At 38.8% G+C, this 16733-nt stretch overlaps 1 long non-coding RNA gene across 1 annotated transcript; it reads right to left on the reverse strand.

Moving 5' to 3' along the window:
• Positions 1–283: 283 nt before the first annotated feature.
• Positions 284–13481, reverse strand: LOC141372728 (uncharacterized). Its single transcript, XR_012378128.1, has 3 exons — positions 13202–13481; positions 6166–6273; positions 284–480 (listed from the first exon to the last, which is right to left on the reverse strand). It is a non-coding gene; the product is annotated as an uncharacterized lncRNA (long non-coding RNA).
• Positions 13482–16733: the final 3252 nt, after the last annotated feature.

Raw genomic sequence — 16733 nt, forward strand, 5'->3', positions numbered from 1 at the left:
CTCATCACACACACGCGTGAACACACCCCCCCCCACACACACACACACAATGGACAAGATATATGCTAATTAGCTTGACTATAGTCATCATTTCACAGAGCATATGTATATCAAATCATCATGGGTACACCTTAGATATATGTACAATTATTATTTTCAAAATGAAGTTAAATAAATAAGAAGGACAGGAAAATGTTTCTATGGATTTCAGAGTTGAGAACTCATTGTTGGGCTCGATATGCAATAGAACAAACACAAAGACACAGAGTAGGTGTTCAAAAATATGTCAATTTTATCTTAAGAATTAAAACACAAAGCGAGAGGGGCCTGGGTGCCTCAGTCGATTAAGTGGTGGACTCTTGGTTTGGGCTCAGGTCATGATCTCAGGGTCATGGGATCAAACCCTGCTTCAAACTCCATGCTGGGTGTGAAGCCTGCTTAAGATTCTCCCTCTCCCTCTGCCTCACATCTCTTCCCTCTCTAAAACAAACAAACACACGGGCACACACAAAGTGAACTTTTAAAGTTTAGTCCTACAAACCAAAATTTATTTTATAACGTTATAAAAATAGAAAATTAAAAAAAAAACTTAGGACATTATAGGTTGTCACACCTTAGCAAATAGCCCTCTGGAATTTTATAAAAGCATGTATTGGGCTTAACACTTGATATTTTAGAATGTGTAGGACGTTCTGTTAAGTAAATAAATAAGAAGTTATCAGGTATTAAGAAGTGCTGGTCAGAGAATACAAACCTGGTGACATGGCAGAGAGTCACTGTAAGGCTACATTGAATTGAGCAAGATTATATGCAGAGAACTGAATGACAGCCACCCAGATGAAGGTCCAGAAGACCCAGTATAAATGTTCAGAGGCAGAAAGAAGCTTAGTGTTCAATTAATAAAAATACAGGGACTACAGAATAGTAGACAAGAAAAATATGGTAGAAATGAGGTCAAAGATGTAGGTAGAGAGAGTCCAGATTCGGTAGGATTTTATAGGCAAATGTAAGAAATCCGAATTCTAGCGTAAGTGAGATAGAGAACCATTCATTGGAGGGTTTACTCAAGGGAAGAACATCATCAATTTACTTTTTTCAGAGACCCCACTAGCTGTTGAGGGAGAAATGGACTGAAGAGGACCATTACTAGAAGCAGGAAACCAGTGAGGAGGTTACTGCTGCCACCTGGGTAAAAACAGGTGTGCCATTTCTGAGTTGGGAAAACTGGAAGAAGAAACCATGTGGGAAGAGGTGAAAATCAAGAATGCTGCTTTGATTTAAGTTGAAATGCCTGTTAAACAAACAAGCAGAAATACCAAGAAGAGAGCTTCATATAGCAATCTGGTGACCAGAGAGAACTCAAGGCTGAAGAGAAAGAGTTTGGAGAAATTGGCACCTATGCAGTATCTGATCCCAGGGGGTTAGGTGTCTGCACTCAGTGTAGACAGAGAGCGTAGCGAGAAGAGAAGGGATTCCAGTACCGAGCCTGCTGCAATAACGTATTGGGCAGAAACAGGAAGGCCATCAAAGGATGAAGAGTAACTTAGGAGAGTGGAGTTTTCTGGGTTTTTTTAAAGATTTTATTTATTATTTGAGAGAGAGAGAGAGCATGAGAGGAGGGAGGGTCAGAGGGAGAAGCAGACTCCCCACTCAGCAGGGAGCCCAATGTGGGACTCGATCCCTGGGACCCCAGGATCACGACCTGAGCCCAAGGCAGTCACCCAACCGACTGAGCCATCCAGGCACCCGAGAGTGGAGTTTTGTTAAATACAAAAATTCATGAAAATACTAGAGAAGGCACACAGAGCACTGGAGAGTTTGGAGCATTTTTCTAGATTAAAAGTTTTTCTTATATGCTCATTGCATGATAGTGTTCTTTTGTTCCTCATTCAAGGTGGTTGTTCATTTATACATAGCTGACATTTTCAATTTTGTGAAAAACATTTTCGTTTTTGACACCCATGGCCTCAAATTTTTCTAGGCTTAGAAATAACTCATGTACTTAAATATGAGGAAAGACGAAACTGTTATAAGAAGAAAAGTGGGTATTTTCCTCCATTTCTTCACATGTATACCATGGCACCAAGCTTAAGGTAGTAATTATTCTCAGGGTGAGAGGATGGGTCTGACAGGGTGGGCTTCCCCTTAGGGAGGCAATTCAAGATCACTCAGGGGGTAAATTCTCCTCAATATACTTCCTTCACAGAGACTTGGACACTTCCCATCTCCCGTCCCCTTGTCAGTTGCTGTTTTAGTGAGCTGCCATTACTCATTTTGTAGTATGCCACACCATCAGGTGGGCTAAGGTGACGAACAGTTGATAACCACCACCCCTAGGCATTAAAAAATAACAAAGTCTACTTTGGTACCTATTTTTAAGTGTACAGAGAAGCACTAGGGAAAAATGGATTTAAATTTTTCATAAGAATAACAAAGTAAGAATAGAGTCACTGTATTCTTAATTTGTATTTTATATAAGGAGAAAATATATTTTAAAAAATTCTTATCCACCTAAACTGTTTTCAGAACACAACATGCATGACAAAGCTTCATAAAGAATAACTGAAATGGAAAATTGTCATCATAGAAAGAGACATAGCATTGTGCAATATTAAAAAGCAAACAAATGAGCATAGATTTGGGGAGTGTTGTGCATTGAACTGTATACCCAAAAAGATGTGTTGATGTCCTAACCCCCAGTCACCTCAGAATGTGAACTTATTTGGAAGTCAAGCTGTTGCAAATGTAATTAGTTAAAAAGAGGTCATACTAGAGCTGGGTGAAGCCCTTAATCTCCAATATGACTAGCGTTGTTGTAAGATGGGGGAGGGACACAACAGGAGGAGACCACCATGTGAATATGGAGGCAGAGATTGCAGTGTTGCCTCTATAAGCCAGGGGACAACGAAGATCACAGGCAGACATCAGAAGCTAGACAAGACAAAGAAGGATTCTCTTGGGCAGGTTTCAAAGAGAGTACAGGCCGACCAACATCTTGATCTTGAATTTCTAGCCTCCAAACTGTAAGCCTTAGGTTTCTGTTGTTTTAAGTCACTCTGTTTGTGTTACTATGTTACAGCGGCCCTCGGTAATTGATACAACCTCAGCTCTGTCACTTACGATCTCTGTGACCCTGGGAAGTTCTTTTGCTTCTCTTTGCTTCAGTCTTTTCTAACGTGAAATAGGGATGATAAAAATGAGCCTTAATAGAATTGTGGTAAAGATTCAAGGAGTGAATATATGTAAAGCAGTTAGAAATTGTTAGTTCCTTAGTAAGGTTTATATAAACTTTTATTATTATGAATATACAAAGGACCATCGTACTTGACCCATAAATGGCATTCAGTGAACATTTGTTCCCTTTCTACAGATAAAAATTACTAATCATGGTCGATTTTAAGACACAGCAGCCTTTATAAAATAATAGGAAGTTTTTTTACTATCTCAGATAAGTCTTTTGTCTTTTGTCTCAGGTCTTTTGAGGCTGGGGGGATTTTGTTTTGTTTTGTGTTCACATTATGAATCCTGAACTTATCTGTGAAGACTGTGATCACAGACCTGACTACCCAATTCCTCAGTAGAGGCACATGAAATTTCAACTTACTTGACTACTAGACAAAGAAAGCTTTAATTACCTAGCTAAATTTTCAGCCCCACCACCACCTCCAAATGATATTCAAAGTCCATAGAAACCTAAGAATTTGTGTTTTAAACTTTCAAGTTCCTATTCCTTTGATGCAGACATTTGAAAGTTGATGGAATTCTTAATTTGCATGAACACTAACCTGTTTTTGGCCTCTCCACATTAATATTTATCGAGAGCTCTATGATCTCTTGAAAAATTAAGTGCCTTTTGATAAATTTCAGCAAGTAACTTCTTGTTCAATATAATATCAACAATTTACGTGTTAACTTTACATATATGCATCCATTCATTCTTGCCACTTAAATTCATTCAACATATGTTGTTCAGAAAACATTTACTGGATTATTTTGTACAGATTACTGTAGAGGAAAAAAAGAATAAAGGAATGTAAGTGACAAAGTAAGTGACAAATAATACATAAAATAACAAAACATACAATGGGAGCAAACATATGAGCCATCAATCGCTCTTGGGGCAATCAATAAAGGCTTTATTATGGATGCTTAATAGAACTCTTGGAGAATACGGATATTAAAAATCTAAATTTTTCTTTTAACTTTTATGTTTTCATAATAGTACCACTAGCTTGCAAGAACTGCAATAGAAAATTAAAACACTGATAATCCAAAGTAGATGAAAATTTGTCCACGGTAAATCTAAAACATTTGTCAAAATCCTATTGAGAGCATTTGACTTTGGAGCCCAAAAGCAAAATCTGGTCCTATCCTATTGAGAGCATTTGACTTTAGAGCTCAAAAGCAAAATCTGGTCCTTAAAAGACAGAGCTCCTGAGACTAACAAATGGTGGGGCGAGGGTGATGAAGGAGAGGGATGTGTCTGTATGTGCCTGTGAAATTGAGGTGGCCATGGAAGAGTCTCTGACATGGCTTCACATACCACCTGAAGGAGTTACAAGATCCAAAAACAATGGGAAAGTTTAGTATTGCTTTAATTCTAGTGGTATTTGAAAACTTAATGTAAAAGACACCATCTTAATACAGTCGTCTTTATGGAGCTTGGCAAAACAACCCCATAAGAGAGATACTGGATTTATTTACTTTGGCAGAGAGGTGCAGTCTGAACTGCTTTCATCTGAAACTCTTTACCATCTTTGGAGGGAGAGCAGGTGAGATCATGGTCAACTTGTACATTCTCCAAGGGACCCGAAAGGAAGCTGGAACAATCCCTGAAAATATTATGTCCAGCAGGAAGTTTCAAGAGCCATTTCAAAAAGGAAGAAAGAAAGAAAGAAAGAAAGAAAGAAAGAAAGAAAGAGAGAGAGAGAGAGAGAGAAAGAAAGAAAGAAAGAAAAAAGAAAAAGAAAGAAAGAAAGAAAGAAAGAAAGAAAGAAAGAAAGAAAGAAAAAGAAAGAAAGAAAGAGAAAGAGAAAGAGAGAAAGAGAAAGAAAGAAAGTGGAAGGAAGGAAGGAAGAAAAGAAAAATAAAAGGGAAATTAAATATATACACTCCGATGTATTGGTATATTGATAAAAAGCTTTTGGTTTGCAATATTAGTTATCTGAAAATATCCAATAGAGAGTATAAATGGAGACACAGAAGTCCCTAACCAATACCAATTAATTGCTTAAATTAGGAATTCATAGCTAACCACAATATCCCTAAGGAGAGCAGATAATGCTTTCTTGGTGCCTAAATTTTACACAGGCAGAATTGAGTAATAAATTAAGACAATCAGAGAGATAATTAAACAAACAAGAACCTGAATAAAGAATCTTGTAATTTGAAAATCCCATTTTGTTTACTTATATTTATCAAGATATATTGATTTTTTTTGTTGTTCAATTTTCAATTTCAATTTGAATTAGGGTCAAATAAGAGGCCCTAGAGCCACGAGGTCCTAAGAGAACCCAAGCTCTGGTGGTGTCCAATGCAGGCTCAGCTGTTTACTAACCATGGAACTCCAGTTGATTTACTTGACCTCTCTGAGCCTCCATGTTCTTGTCCATAAAATGGAGTAAACAACACTTAATTCTTGACTGCTGCTATGGGGTAAAGCACACTGCAGTGCTTAATAAGTAAGAGCTATTATTATCACTGCATGCTCAAGTAGCTTTTTCAACTTCTTGATTTAAGTACTGCTCACCGAAGAGTTGGAATCAATGTCATTTTTTTTTTTTTGTCTGCACTGACTTAACTAAGAAACAAAAGAACATGTTTCAGCTACTTTAATAACAAGCACCTAAAGTCCTTGGAAAGGCCTCTCAATTTTAGGCTTGAGAACTGGCACGGAAAAGGACTTTTTTTTTTTAATAATAGAAATTACATGAAAAGCAATCCCCTTCGTGCAGTCTCCCAGGTTTGGCAGCCACTAATGATCCTGGGAATGAACAAAGCTAGCACCTGCACTTTTTGCATTTCGATCCAGCCACCTTCCACCACAAGCCACAAAGGATGGGAAGAAATGCGTAAGGTCACAGTAAGCCATACATGAATGCCTCTCAGACACGGTATTTCCTTTGGATGGGACATTAAAAAGTTAGAGTTTAGCATTCTACTCACTGGAGACATTGGAAGGCTTCCACAGGTGAAGATTTTAAATAACCTTCTACAGATTTTTGATGAGAAAGCTAGGCAGAGCTCCTTTTAGACTGGTTTGAAGAAAGTCCCCTGAAAAATATAGTAAGGACTGGGTTACTCCGGGTTGGCTCTTCCAGTATTACCCCATCAATGTTATTCATATCTTTCTTGGGTGTATGGTGTTGCCCGAGACCCCATGCAATGTCCTCATCCCAGGCCTTAATGGTGGACGGCTGGGTGAACATGGGAGTCCACTCTTTTGCGGTGCCTTTCAACTTAAAAGAGCGGTAGGACAGAAGGGAGCAGAGTAGGCTAGAATGCTGTCAACCACGTTGCAGCCATTGTAAATATTGGGGTATGACATCTTCTCACCCATTTTGCAGAAAGCATCAGTTGCCTTTAAAATTCTACATAATCAAGGCATTGTAGTAAGTTGTAGGGTCATCATGGTGAGCAAAATCTGACCAGCAGACCCGGTTCACGCACTCAGAGATCAGTGAACCATGCTTGTCTGCACAAGACTAAAGCATACTCTTTGCTGTAATTGGTACAATGCTTGGTTTTCATGACGCAGTTCTTCATGATTGTGATGAATCAGGGAAAATGGGAAAATGACAACCTTCACTTCCTCACCACTATGAAAGTCAGGCCAAATGATTCAGAGTATTCATATTTCAGTGGGAAAATATTTTTAAAATTGGACAATTTCTAATCACCATGGATTCTGATTGACATAATTAGACAACTCTAGATTTGGTTAAGGATAGTAGAATTTTCCATTCTACTATTAAAAAAGGAACTTTTGCTAGAAAAAACTAACATTTATCAAAAGTCTTTAATAATTGTTTGCATTCTTATCTCCAAAACCTCTCCGTAAACAAAACGAATAGAAAACAGAATTAATGATTGCATTGGCTTTCTTCCCAGTCTGAGTACTCAAGGCAAATGAGATTTTTATATTTTTAAACATCTGCATTTCATTCACATCTTCTCCCCAGTAGAGAATTTGAGACTGAATAAAAGAACAGCTCTTCACCTACAGAACAAGGGTGCCCTGGCTTGAATGGGCCAAATGTCTTAAAAAGTACATCCACTGAGAGAAAAACCGTAAACCACACCTCACACTAGTGTGTAGTCTTGTGTTTCCTCCTCCTCGGTGGACTGTCCTGGGTAACTGCTTAAATTCTTTAGATTTGGTCATAAACAGTTGCCATTTTGACCATTTCCTTTTGTAGACCCACAAACTACAGAATAAATGAATAGCTCCTTTCCTTTGATGGCCTTGCCCAAGGGCTGTTTTAGCACCCCATAAATCCTGTAATTGTATAGGATCATTTGGCAGCATGTGGATTTTTCTGCTAAATCACAGTGAGAAGATCAGGAGGAAACCTGAAAAATAAAGCATTATGGTGGCATTAGAAGATTTATAGTGGGAGCGAACAGCACTGGCAAAACCCCAGCAAGGCCTTTATTCCTGGTAAGGAGAAGGCATGGCTAAGCATTAAGTACTTTCTGTGTCAGCCGGGAGTAAAATTTAGACATAGATCCAGTCTTTTTTTCTCCCACACATTGCCAGTTTCAGTGAGAGTGTGATGAAATTCCAAAGTAGGCTTAGCTGTCAAGGATATTGACTGAGTCAGTTTATGTTCTTTTATATAGCTATCCTGTAAATGGACTTATTACACGGTAGTGGGAGAAAACAGGCAGAGGAAACAGAGAGCACTTAACCATTTGTGCATGTGTTGTAGTGTGTGTGTGTGTGTGTGTGTGTGTGTGTGTGTGTGTGTGTGTGTTTCCATGGAGGGCTCTGTCAAATGTGTATAAGAGCATTGTAGTATTCGGCCAATTGTTTATAAACTCCATTTCTCATGTCTCAGAAAGAAGTCAGTGTGGGGTTGAGAAGGTTGGGGTTTACCATGCCCCACCATGCCAGCTCTTAGGGGGATGTTGAGAGTGGGTTGAAAATCCAAATCATGCCTTATTTTATTAAATTTGTCTTAGTCTCTGAATAAGAAACTTTGGTTACTGTTTATAAACGCTTCGAGAACAGGGAAGTGTAAAAAGACATATAACACATTTCCAGTAATGGCATCAAATTTAAATGTTTTTTAGCAAGTTGAAACCAGTATAAAGCTTCAGTAATTAACAGATTAAGATCTATTGACAGACTCTTCACATCAGAAATTAAAAGGAAAATTACAGGTGTCTTAAGAAGTTAAGGCCTCTCATAAAGCAATGGCAAGGAATAACTGCACATCTTAACGGAAATTTTTTTTTTGGCAAAATAAGCTGTACTAAATTATATGGAATGTGTGATTCTTTTGAACTCTCTGAGATTGGGAATCCTATAAAATAGAAGTTTCAGGTATTTGAAAGTGATTACTAATACAAAAGAAATGTGTTAGAAAAAAACTGATAATAAATGTCACAGGCTTTGGAACTTATCCAGGGCTTAGCCCAGGGACTGCCTCCTCTCTGTCCACTTTCCTTTCCCAGGTGATCTCAAACATGCCTAGACCGAAGACCATGTATGTGCTAGTAATCCCAAACTCAGTATTTCACCTCTGAGATTGTACCTGAGATCCAAACTGGTGTCTTCCTTTGCCAACCTGACATCTCTAATGTCTAATGTATTAGGCATTCCAAAGTTAACTTGTCCAAAACGGAACTTTTGATTTTCAACCTCATAACACACACATGCACACAGGCATGCACACATACACACACACACACACGCACACATTAAAATAATTTTTAAAAACTCTCTTTGTCTTCCCCAGCTCATTAAATAGCATCACCTTCCTCCTAGTTGCCCACACCAAAACCTAGGAATTTCCCATGTTTATTTTCTTTCTTTCATACCTAATCCTTCGGCAAGATCTCCCAGCCCTACTCCTACAATATATAACAAAGAGTTCCGCTTCTTTTCCTTTCCACCGCCACTGCCTATTCCAAAACACTATTATCTTTCCTTGGCTCCTTAGAAGTTCTCCTGCTTCTATTCTTGTACTCAGTACAATGAGATGGATTTGGACAATATTCTAGAAGAATAAGGAATCAGTTGAAGGTGCTTGAACAGAGATATAGAAATTTAATAGTCGGTAATTATCAGAATCAGAGGATCCCATGTCATACAACAATTGAAAAGGTTCAAGGAGAATATGAGCTCTTGGTAATCCAAACAGTGCTAACAAAGCAGAACAATTTCACTAAAGTAAGAGGAGTCCACCAAACTAAGACAGTCACAGAAATAAAGACATCTCCCTAACTCCGATCCAATGTGTCATAGGGCAATTGATCAATGGGCAGGCCTTGCAAACCCCATTTGAACACTGCACATCTATGCATTCACTGATGTAATCAAATTGCCAATCAATAAACACTGAGCAAGTCTACACCCACGCACTATGGTCTATCCTAGTAGAACAGAGATGAAAACGGCAGAGTACCCTCTAGAAGAATGCAACTAGAAGACAGAAGTGCAAAGGATTACAGTTCCACGTGACAAGTGCCATAATAATGGTGGGGACAAGAATCAGTAGTAGAAACATCCAAGAAGACTTTATTGAGGAAGTGACCTTTGATTTGGGACATGAAGGTTGAATGGGGGTTTCCCAAGTGGCCAAGGAGGAGAGGAACATTGTAAGCAGAGGGAAGATGTGAATAAGTAAAATCAGTGTCTCGCAGGATTGGTGGTGACTTAAGTGGTCAGTAGATAAGTTTTTTTTAAGCTTTGTTTATTTGGGGTGTGTGTGTGTGTGTGTGTGTGTGTGTGTGTGTGTGTGTGTGTTTAGTGGTAAGGGTACTTTCTGTTTCGGGTTCCAGGAAACGAAATCAGTCTCTTTTTGAGTGCTCTGGAAATTTTTATGCCTTTCAGCTCAGAAGCATTACAATTTAATAGCTCTATAGCCAGTCGTATATTGCATATTGATTGTACCCACCATGTGCAAGGCATAGAACAGGGTGTACAAAGACGCATGATACACCCACTGACTTCAATCAAGTCACAATTTAAACAAGCTATCCAGACAGCAAGACAAATTAGAAAGAAACCACCCTTTTCCATCAGAAGCAAAAATATTACCGAGTTTTAGAGGGAACTGGCTACTTTGTTGTTTTTTTTAATATTTTACTTATTTGTTTGTTTATTATTTATTTATTTAAGTATTTATTGAGGTGGGGGGGGAGAGTGGAGAGGGGCAGAGGGAGAGAAAGAATCTCCAGCAGACTGCTCTGAGCGCAGACCCCGACACAGGGCTCAATCTCATGACCCTGAGATCATGACCTGAGCCGAAATCAAAAGTCAGATGCTCAAGGGACTGAGCCACCCAGGCGCCTCTGGCTACTTTGTTATTTAAAAAGGTATACTATGGTCAGTTGGTAAGAATATCATTTTGGTAAGAATAACACTGATGGATGTTAACATTTTTGCCCCAGGAAAGAAAGATAAGCATTATGCTGTTACAGCATATAAGGGAACATGATGTCAATTTTGTAGCTTCAACCTGCTACTTGCTCTCTCACATTACCCTAGATGATCCCACCTATTCAGATGAGGAGGGCTGTAGGGAGCCCCTAGGGAGGGTGGGTTCAGGGTGATAGAGCCCTGCAGCCCATCAACCACCTTTTCCTTGAGTTTTGCACGGAAGAAGCAGACAAGCAGGTCCTCAAAAGTCCATGTGGCCTTGGAAAATGAGCTTATCATTAGTGATCAGTGCGGACCAACACAAGACTGAATGCTTACTGGGCTCTTACTATTCCGGGACTTAGTTATCCTCCTAACAACATATAGGGTAAGTACTAATACTGTATCTCATAACAAACGTGAGGAAACTGACACAGAGAAGGTACTTGACTTACCCACAGTTACCCCCGTGTTAGTTTTCTGCGGCTGCTGTAACAAATTACAACAAATATGGAGGCTTCAAACAACATAAATTAATTCTGTCACAGCACAACTACGGAAGTATGAAATCAAGGCATCAGCAGGGCTATGCTCCCTCCAGGGTCTCTATGGCAGAACGCTGCCTTTCCTCTTCCAGCTTCTGGTGGCCCCAGGACTACTTGGCTTGTGGCCCCATCATCCCGGTCTCTGTCTCTGCCTTTACAAAGCCTTCTCCTCAGTCTGTGTCTTCTCTTCCAAGGACACTTGCCACTGGATTTAGGTCAGGGTGACCTCATCTCAAGATCTTTAACTTAATGATATCTGCAAAGACTTTTCTTCTAAATAAGGTCACATTCACAGGGTTGGGGTATTAGGACATGGACATACCCTTTTGGAGGCCATCAATGAACCCATTAAAACTGCTGTTAAGATGTGAGCTGAGGGGCGCCTGGGTGGAGTGACAGTTAAGCGTCTGACTCTTGGTTTCAGCTCAGGTCATGATCTCAGGGTCATGCGATCGAGCCCCACATCGGGCTTCATGCTCAGCATGGAGTCTGCTTAGAGCTTCTCTCTCCTTCTCCCTCTGTCCCTGCCCCCCCACCCCATGCACATGCATGCTCTCTCTCTTTCAAATAAATAAATAAGTAAATCTTAAAAAAAAAAAAAAAAAAGATGTGAGCTGAAATTCAAAGTCTAGCAACCTGGCTCTAGGATATTTGCTCTCTAAACCACCTTGGTATACTGCTTCTCAAGGACCAAGAAAGGGGTGGAAGGTTGAAATCAAAGGAACTTCCAGGAATGTTCCACATTTCTTAAGATGCTTCAAACCTTCACTCGACTCTCACCAATGGGGAAGAATATCCTAGTAATGACTGATATTTAATTTCTTGTCAGCCCAAGAGGAGGGGGCTTGAAACAAATCAAATTTCATTTTATCAAAAGCTAAGATGACATATCTTTTACCCCATATTGTGGAGTTAAATTCATACCCACAACTACAGAGGACTAACACATAAGGCTAAGTCATCTTTTCCCCTTTCCCAGGGAAACCAAGTAAATGTTTAAAGATCAAAATTCACACTGTGTTTCCCAGGCAGTCCAAGTAGCTAAATGATTCTGCCAATTTCAGTAAAAGAGCTTTTCTAAGATGATGGAAAAATGGTGCTTTTCAAGCTGGGAAGAATTCCCAATCTCCCGAGGAACATGGAGGTTTAAATTAGTTAACTGCAAGACCTCTAGCTTGGGAGTTGAGGTATCTAGTTTTCTAGGCACTTTGCTACATGACCCAAGATAACGTTCTTAGCTTTGGGGCCTCCGGTTCCTCAACTGTAAGGTAAGATGGTTAGAATAAATAATTCTAAGAGTTTACAATATGTTCAAACATTTTTCCTCAGAAGGGTTTTTATGAACTGCCAATTTCACTAAGCAATAACATCTTGAAGAAAAACCGTTACGGTTGAATTTTCACTTGTCCATACGATTATATCAGATTCCACTTCATCTTTAGGAATAAACTTCAAAAGAAATTCTCTCTAGAAATTCTTCGCAAACTTGAAATGGATTTTGGTTACATCTCTTTTACTCTGCATTGAAAGTTCACCGAAGAATTTCCTTGTCAATTAATGATTTTAATATCTCCTAAGAAACTTCAACCTAATCCATCTCCTAAAATCACAGAATAATTGGTAATGGTAACAATTCATATGAATAAATGGTTTCAGGGATAAGAACTCCCACTTCCAGGAAATCATTAGTGATTCAGTTAAAAGTTGCTAAAGTATTTGCATAAGAAATTGCAGAAGATTTCTGAAACTTTAATGCATTCAAATCCCTTCATTTTTGACCAAGTCACTATAAATATCTTGAGGTGAGAATACACCTTGAATGGATCAGTATGTGTGAATATCAACTTCTCATATTTGCATCTATAAATAGTGATTTTACTGAAGCCGGGTCACTGGCTTTAGGAAAGGACTCCTATTCCTTCCCAGCACTTACTGGGAAGAACTGTTTAAGGGAATGATCATGCTTCACTCTACAAACACCACCACATTGTAGGCACTCCCAGTATAAGGATTCAGTAAAAATGGTCATTAAGCAGAAAATACTAAACACATTTAATCGGTAACATACCGAGACTGAAACTTCCCTTTCCCCGTTTTCTCTGGATGCATTCGGAACTTCAAAACTCAGCCTGCAAGAAATGAGAAAGAATAGGTCAGCAACAACAGGGATTATCTTGAATCCTAGGAACCACTTCTGAGCAAGAGCCTTCATTACTAGTGTGAGAAGCTTCACCAACTCGGTCTGCAAACACTCACGGTTCCCAGCAATAAACAAAATTAACTAGAAAAAATAACTTTTTATTTCCCAGGAACCAATTTCCCTGCTTATCTCGCAGGCAACATTTATAACTTCACCACCGCCTTTTATTATTTTAAGCTGCTTGTTTTTCCAATGTCCCACCTTGACCATTCAGTGAACCTTCTCACATTAACCTCCTGTAAACCCCTCCCACTCCCCCACCGCTGACTACCTCCTCCAGAGGAAAGAGGTGAGCTTTTAACTCTCTGTTCACTTCCTTACCATTTTGCTGTCTAGCTCTATCATTCCCACTCATGTCTAGAAGAAGAAAAAAAATGTTATAATCCATGGATTGGATCTGTAGTAAAACCCCTATAGACTGATGCTTTTTTTCCTTTCCTATATTTACTATATATACAGTCCTTAGAATATAAATCCCCTGGGATGGATTTCCTTTTTTTTTATATCTAAAGCAACATTGCTAGAATAGGGAGTTCAAAATTCTGTCACAACTCATAGCCTGGTATAGCTACACTTTGAAATATAATTCTCTGCCTTCAAGAACTTAAAAATCTCCTTCAGAGAGCTAGCAAACCTCCTTACAAAGTAACTGTGTAGCAGTAAGTGTGCTACAGAAAGTGGTTAGAGAAGGCTGCATCCAGAAAGGAGGACTGGAGCGACACCTGGTAAGTGAGACTCAGATCTAGTCTGCAGAGAGGTCTGTGTCTCATTATGGGACTGGACAGTAGCAGCAGTAGGTGGGAACAGCATGGACTGTCACCCAGTCCTAAATTTAAATCTACCCTCTGCCACTCTCTGCCTTTGCCAAGCTATCATAAAACTTGGAGCCTCTGTTGGTTCATCCATGAAGAGGAGATGGTGGTATCAACGCTGCCTTTTTAAAACCCAGGTAATGTTCTTCACTCCTGGTATTACTCAATCTTCCTGTGACTTTTGATATTGTCAGACAATAGCTCCTGTTTGGAAAATTCCTTCCCCTTGGCTTTTGAGATACCTCCGAGTTCTTGATTTCTTCTCGGTTCTAAGACGGTGTCTTCTCTTTCCATTAAAGATCAGGGCTTCCCAAAATTCTCTCTTTAGCTCTTTTCTCATTCCCAGAGTAATCTTATATCTTACCCATAGATTTAAATAACATCTCTATAGTTATGGTTCCCAGATTCTGAGCTCAGATTTAGTCCTGTCTCCTCCATTTCATGTTTTTTTCCCAGTTTTATTGAGAAATAATTGACTTATGTCACTGTATAAGTTTAAGGCGTACAGCCTGATGGTTTAATTTGCATATGTTGGTGATTACCACAATAGATGCAGCTAACATCCACCTCCTCATATAGATACAATAAAAAGAAAAAAAGGAACGAATTTCCTTGTGATGAGAATTCTTAGGATTTGCCCTTTTTTTAAAGATCATTTATTTATTATTTGGAGGGGGGTCGTGGAGGTGGGGGAGGAAGAGAGAGAATCTCCTGCAGACTCCCCTCTGAGTGCAGATCTTGGCACAGGGCTGGATCTCATGACCCTGAGATCATGACCTGAGCTGAAACCAAGAGTGGGACCCTTAACTGACTGAGATACCCAGGCGCCCCTAGGATTTACTCTCTTAACAACTTTTCTGTATATCCTACAGCAGTGTTAACTGTGGCCTACATTATATCCCTAGTGCCTGTTTATCTTCTAACTGGAAGTTTGCACCTTTTGACCACCTTCCCCCATCCCCCTCTCTCACCCTCTCCCTCTGGTAACCATGAATCCGATCTCTTTTTCCATGAGTTTGTTTTTTTTTTTTTTCAGATTCCGCTTATCTCATATAAGTGAGATTATACAGTATTTGTTTTTCTCTGTCTGACTTATTTCACTTAGCATAATGCTTTCAAGGTCAATCCATGTTGTCACAAAGGGTAAGATTTCCTCATTTTATTGCTGAGGAACATTTCATTGTATATATATATATATATATATACACCACATATCTTTATCCATTCATCCATTGGTGGACACTTAGGATGTTTCCATGTCCTGGCATTTGTAAATAATGCTGCTATAAACATGGTGCAGAAATCTTTTTGAGTTAGTGTTTTTGTTTCCTTTGCTTATATTCTCAGAAGTGAAATTGCTGGATCATATGATAGTTCTATTTCTAATTTCTTGAGGACTCACTACGGTTTTCCATATCGGCTGTACCAGTTTACTATACAATCCCACCAACAGTGCACAAGGGTTCCCTCTTCTCCACATCCAAGAGATATTTCTTATCTCTTCTCTTTTGGATGATGGCCATTCTAACAGGTGTGAGGTGATATCTTATTGTGGTTTCAATTTGCATTTCCCTAATGACTAGTGATGTGCATCTTTTCATGTACTTTTTGGCATTTCATCTATCTTCTTTGGAGAAATGTCTATTCAGGTCCGTTGCCCATTTTTTAATTGAGTTATTTGGGTTTTGGGGGTTTTTTGTTTGTTTTTGAGGTGTAGGAGTTCTTTACATTTTAGATGTTAACAGCCTCTTATTAAATATATGGTTTGCAAATATTTTTCCCATTCCATAGATTTTCTTTTCGCTTTGTTGATGTTTTCTTTTGCTGTGCAGAAGCTTTTTAGTTTGATGTAGTCCCACTTGTTTATTTTGCTGTTTGTTCTTTAGATGTCATATTCATGTCAAGGAGCTCTGTTTCTGTTTTCTTTTGGGGGGTTCATGGTTTCAGTTCTTATTTTAACTCTTTAATCTATTTTGAGTTAGCTTTTGTGAGTGGTATAAGATATGGAACCACTTTCATTCTTTTACAGCTTAACATCCAATTATCCCAGCAGCATTTATGGAAGAGATTGTCTTTTGTCTATTGAGTATTCTTGGATCCCTTGTCAAATACTAGTTGACCCTATATGCTTGGTTTTATTTCTGGACTTTTAAATTCTATTTCACTTGTCTATATGTCTTTTTTTTAATGCCAGTAACACACTGTTTTGATGACTATAGCTTTAGAGTTTGGCTTGAAATCAGGAAGTATGGGGCCTTCCTGTTTTGTTCTTCTATCTCAGCATTTCTGATTGGAGTCATATGGTTTTATATAAATTTTAGGAGTGTTTTTTCTACCTCTATAAAGATGTCATTGGAACCTTGAGAGGAATTGTGTTAAATCTATAATGGCTTTGGTAGTAATGACACTTTAACAATATTAATTACCCTAATCCATGAACAAAGGACTCTTTCCATTTATTTGGCAATAGAAATCTTCAATTTCCTTCATCAATGTCTCGTAGTTTTCAGAGTAGAGATCTTTCACTTCCTTAATTAAAGTTATTCCTAAGTACTTTATTGTTTTTGATGTTATTGTAAATGGAATCA

Source organism: Callorhinus ursinus, unplaced genomic scaffold (assembly GCF_003265705.2).
Source record: "Callorhinus ursinus isolate GAN/ISIS: 27379988/994484 unplaced genomic scaffold, GSC_fseal_2.0 scaffold5, whole genome shotgun sequence".
Lineage (NCBI taxonomy): Eukaryota > Metazoa > Chordata > Mammalia > Carnivora > Otariidae > Callorhinus > Callorhinus ursinus.